Genomic DNA, 6,142 nt, shown 5'->3' with positions numbered 1-6,142 from the left:
GAATCTCGGGGATGCAAATTCTCTCTCGCTCTCTCTCTCACTCTCTCTCTCTCTCGCTCCCCCCCCTCTCTCTCTCTCTCTCAGAAGTGGTGCGTTCTTATCGGCAACGCCATCGATCTGCTTGTCCTCCGGGAAAAGCAATCCGGCAGCACCAGCAAACCTATGCCCCCAAAAATCTCTATCTCTGCAAAGTCATCACCATTGAATATCTCTTTCTACAAAAATCTCTCTATTTCCAGCGAATATCTTTCTCTCTATTTGCAAAAATCTGCAGGTCATCTCCAACGATTTCTCTCTCTCGCTGCAAAAATCTGCAAAAATCTCCAGCGATCTCTTTCTCTCTCTCGCTGAAAAAATCTCCAACTCATCTCCAACGATCTCTCTCTCTCATTGCAAAACTATGCAGCTCATCTCCAGCGATCTCTCTCTCTCACTGCAAAAATCATCTCCAGCTCTGCTATCCAGCAAACAATGAACTGAATGAAGAACGAACCCATTTTAACTTTTAACCCTTTTAAACATTTCGGGATTTCGGTGGTTTCGCTGGCCACCGACACCTGACTTAAAACGGACTTTTGAAACATTGGTCACGATGTCTAGTTTAAGGTCTCACCCAAAAAAAGAAAGGGAAGAAAAAAAAAATCTTCATTTAAGGCTTTCACCATCTATTATGGCAAACTATGATTCATACGAATTCAGTTTTACCATCAATATCAGTGGGTCTGAGATCATTTTCTCTAGAAAGTCATGTATAGTGTCCTCTTTCATTTAATATATTTGTCGCTTTCAAAAAAAAGTGGGATCTCATGAACCCTGATTTAAGGGGGTCAACTGTGTGGTTTGGGTAGTTTGAGTTTGTGCTTGAAAGTTTGGAGCTGGAAAAACGTCAAGTTCAAATACAATTTATCTATAAAATAATAATTTTGATTTGGTATGATTTGGTATGTTGGGTTTGGGTTGGCTAACCGTTGTGTTAAAGATTTGGATTTGAATTGAGACAGTCTTGTGACCATTACAAAATATTGTTATTCACTATCAACAATAAATCTTGAGTGGAACTAGAAAGCATTAGAAGCAAAAGATATTTTGATGGCATGGCACTTGATGTAAGTTCAACTTGAAATATATTAAGGAACTGAAGCTTAAAATTGAATTCATGGATGTTTCATAAATGTGGATGCTATTAAATAGAAAATTCTATCTCTAAAACTATATCTTAGTAGAAAACAAAGACTTTTAAAAAAAATACTAATGGGCTTAGTAGAACAAGTTCATTAAAACCTCCCCAAAATTTTATTTTTAGTAGAACTAACAGACTAATGGGCCTGTTTGGTTCGATTTTAATAGTTTGGATTACAAATTGATACCCCTACCCTGACTCATTAAGTGTATTCTGGTGGCATTAGGAAAGTGTTATATTCTTCCTTAAAGAGAGCAGAATTAGACTCTAAATTGTGGTTCTATGGAGTGTGGATCATCTCCCCTGACAGAGAGCACTCTGTGCTCCCTCGACAAAGTTACATACACAAATTATGTGGGGCCCACAAGTAAAAAATAATAAAACATTAAAAAAAAAATAAACTCCATCACCCTATCCTTGTGGGTTCCCTATAATTCATGGTCAACAGCCATCGAGATAGACGATCCAGACTGGGCTCTATGGATATTTCCCTGAAGAATTAATCTGATCTTCAATTAAAGCTGATGGTAGACCTTACACTAGTGGATACATCCATGTGAATACACATAAGGTCCAAATACGAACCTAACCATAAGAGTGTTGGCTAATTTATGATCATGGCCTTAATAACTAGATTAGTGGCAGAGATACATGAAATGCTTGCCAAAAAAATTTGCTGTGTTTTTTAATGAATGAGAATGTGTTGTTTGATTAAAAAAGATATTTTCTATCTGGGGAGGAGACACATAAACTCATGAGAGTGCCCTTTTGAATTTTGATTTTTTTTTTTAATATTCTTAAAAATGTAATCTTTCAAGACACATTGGTAATTAGTTTACATTTATAAATCAAGTCAAGACAAAGGGATGACAACAAATAAATCAAAGTACTTATTATGTTTAATACACTATTCCAGTCTACAACTTACCTGCCACCATGCTTGGACCTTAAGAAAGTAAAGATGATTTAGTAGATTATGATAAGAAAACCTTCTTTTTATTACTTAAAAACATATTCAAAATGGAATTTTCAATAAGATTCAAAGTATTATATCCATTATATTTTTCTATTATTTTAAAGAACACTGAAGCTTGAAAATGTCAAACAAAACAAATTTATGTTCATAGAAAATCTTATGATTTATACCAAATTATTTTCCCATTGAGCTAGAAGACGAAATTTCAAAGATCCTGAAATGCATTATTTAGGAGATTTATAACACATCCCCTTTGAATACATATTTAATGTCACATCACTTGTGGTCATCTCCTAAGATCATTCTACCAAAAAAAAAAACTCTTAAGACCAAATCTTTTTACTTAATATTACCCACATTGTGATGCTTTAATAGTCAACTCAAATGTCAATTTTGAGAATTTGGATCTTCGAGCCAACTTTAACTACATTATTAGATGATAGTTTTAGCTATTTAAATATACGATTGATTTTACTTCTAATCGAAGAGCATTTGAACTCTTGATCTCATATTATGAAATGTTGCATTTTCTTTATTACTCTTGTGCAAATAAACCTGTTTCATTTAATTTCGCTATGTAAACATAACTATTTGTCAACACATGATCGGAGTACTCCACTTGCAACACAAGCGTTATTACTCTACATGTTGTTCATAAGATTCTAAACTAATCAAACTTTCAATCCTACTACACCGATAGCATTTGTGATTTGATACACTGGTTTCTTAATCTGTTCTATAACTTTCTTGACAATCAAACAATAAATTAAATTTTCATGCATTGTGAGGATATATTATAAGAGAATCACCTGTTCAACCTGAAAGCTTAAAAATTATTGAAAAAACTAATAATTTCTTTTGACTTGAAAGCACCAATGAATGGAGGAAATTGATAGAATCCAAGAGCTAGGCCAGGCCATTAACACGGTTAGTTCTCTGCCTGATTATACTGTCAAACAGTAGAAACCAGAGTGACTATAGAGTTTCCAAATTTGAATATTTAGCTATATATGTCACAAAATCCCATCAAAACGCGTTTTTGGTAAGGTTTGACACTACAAATAAGATGGTGTTGTAGTAAAAGTGCATCTTAATTAGTTATGTTTTGATTTTTTCCAGAGTAAAAGAAAAACTGCATTTCATGGTAGATTTTTCTTACACTTCCTGAAGGTTTTATGCTTAAATGAGGCTAATTCAGTGCATGGACGTAATGAAGTAATTTAGAATTAATTGAAGGATTTGATTCAACTTGTTCAATCACTTTCAAAGACCCATCGAAAAAAATGCAGTCATGCATCTATTCAATTTTTTATTAGCTTCAATGGACGCTTATCTGTTGTTATCCCATTTTCCACGCACCAGAGTGAGGTGACCCTCTCTTGCCGCTACAAAGGAGGCCCTCATGCCACAAATTTCCGCAGACAATAAAATCTGTAGAGCACTCCTGAAGGTTCTTGCTCTCTTTCTCTGTCTCCCTTTCTAGAAATCCTTCATTATTTGAGTGTTGCTTAATCTCCATTTCCCAGATTCCTCTCTCGGGTCGGAGTTCTCAGTCTTTGTTTTCTATTCACCCCACCAGTGACAAATGACCAACAAAACAGGCAATCAAAGCAAGCTAAGCCGATGTATCAGAGCACCCATTAGGTTCCTTGGTAAGGTCAGGAACAGTTATGTCAGATTCATGTATAGGTGCGCAGATATGGCTGGCCATGGTGATGACATGGGCTTGCCTCCTAGCTACTACTCCTCTGTGCAAATCAGGACTTTTCCTTCCAGTGATGCCAAAGATCTGGGAAATCTTTTCAGGGCTAATTCCAAATCCAATACTCTTACCATAAAGAGTGAGCTGCTGAAGAAAGTGGAGTTGGAAATCCTTCAACTGAGGCAGCAGAGGCAGTGTCAGGCAATGGCTCCCCAAGTGCAGAAGAAGAAGTGTTGTGAGGTGATTGAGACTATAGATGAAGAGAACCCTTGTGAGTTCAGTGAAGATTTGAAGTTGAAAACTGATTTTCCGAGACAGAAAACAACTAGGTCTGCTTCCCCTCAGAGAATCGATGTTATTGTTTGAAATCCTTCTGCTTTGATGCTTTTCTTCATCTCTTCAGATCTTCCTATTTCTGTAATATAGCCTAGAGAGATGGAAAGGATGCTTTCCTTTTCAGCTGGTTTCATCTGTTTGTTTACTCAGTACTCTTTGGAGTTTCTTGATATGAAAATCTAAAGTGTAACCAGCACAAATTTTCAATTCGATGTAATGAAGTTAGCAGGAACCCATGAAAAATAGATGAAATTGAAGAGTGGAAGGTGCTCCCTTCTGGATTTTGATCCACGGCTGCCTGGATGTCCTGCTGTCCTTGATGTAACACTGCTGAGATCCAGCAGCAACAAGGCACCCATGTAAAGGATCAGAATTCCCTTTCGCTTGGCTCTCCTTTTCTCCTCATTCTTACTGGTACATTTTGGAAAAAAATTATGACAAAGTGACTGTTGGTGGTTAGAGGTTTTTTTTTTTTGTTCAAACAACGAATTTAGATTAGCCAAACTGGGTTGAAGCACCCAGCAGAATAAGATACATTGTTTAATATACAAAAAGGTTTGTAACAACTAAGCTTTAGAAATACCTAACAATCTAGATCGTTTAGCCAGTAAATCAACACTATGATTAGCTGCTCTAGGAATAAAACAGGCATCCACAGAGTCAAACAAAACTGATTCTTATTAAGGATCTAATGGTTTTATAGATAGAAAGACAAACCAAATCAAAGGAGTTATCTTTTCCCAAGAGACTTAAGATTGCCGAAAAACAATCAGAGTTTAGTTGAATGTTCTTTGAGGGTTAGACTTTTAGATTACTGAACATTGAAGCAGGACCTTGGTCACCAGAAGAAGAAAAAAAAAAAAAGAGGAAGAAAAAAAGAAGAAGAAACGGGAGCTCAGTTTCATTGATGGGGCTTAAGAGGGGTGTTGTTGTTTTGTGCTCTGGGCTGCAATACAAGTCTTTGAAAAGCCCATCAAGATTGCCCAAAAAAACAAAAAGCCCATCAAGCTAAGCGAAATGGTTTTGACTTTGTGCTTCGAGTTTAGAAACGAGTTGGAGAGTGGATTGTGCTTCTCGCATCTTTTCTACCACACATTTAGAAGGGAACCCAATTCTGAGCTTTAGAGACCCAGTAAAATCTAATACCCTATCTAAACGGTGATGTACATGTAATCCTTGAAATATGCACATGAAATGATGTACAATGGCATTTATTGGGGGTTAAGTTTGGCAAACGGAGAGGTTCATTGTTGTGAAACAAATGTACATGAGATATAAACAGGTTATATTGATTTATATATCATTTTATTCATGAAAAAAAGAAAGAAAGAAAACTTCCGTTTGGTAATTCATTTTTCAAAAAATAGATGCCAATACTACTTTGGGAGGCCAAGAGCTTAAATCTCTCATCATAATACGACCTAAGCTGGTTTATATACCGTTAATAGTTTGACATGCAGTCTCACAATTGTTATTTTCGAATATATATATATATATACACGACACAAGATTAAATGTCATATATGATTCGTGGTTATATCAAATATAAATCAGACCCCCTCGAAAAGGCTGAAGCAGCAGCACCAGCAGCGCTAGCAACCACAATTCTCTCTTTCGCTGCTTCTCTCCGGCAGTCAGGAGTCGTCCATCATAATCTCCGCACTCACGCAGGTAATCTCCAGTAACGTAGGCAACCGCAACAACAACATCAGCACCAGCAGCACCAGTAGCGATGGCATGGTCCAAGCCCCAAAACAATTAGGGAACAATTATAGCGCCATTAACTATCCTCCTCATGAGGTTGACCATCTAGCTGCAGTGGGATTGGAGCGACAAAGGGCAGAAGGGTACCGAGCACTCTGCTCTTCCCAGAAGCTGACAAGTGCGAGTTATGCTTGATCGAGTAACTTGTTAAAGGTAGATATGGTGCTAGACTTTCAGTCCTCTT

This window comes from Hakea prostrata, chromosome 5 (assembly GCF_041222555.1).
Source record: "Hakea prostrata isolate BN-2017 chromosome 5, UWA_Hpros_2, whole genome shotgun sequence".
Classification (NCBI taxonomy): domain Eukaryota; kingdom Viridiplantae; phylum Streptophyta; class Magnoliopsida; order Proteales; family Proteaceae; genus Hakea; species Hakea prostrata.
This window is presented reverse-complemented; position numbering follows the sequence as displayed.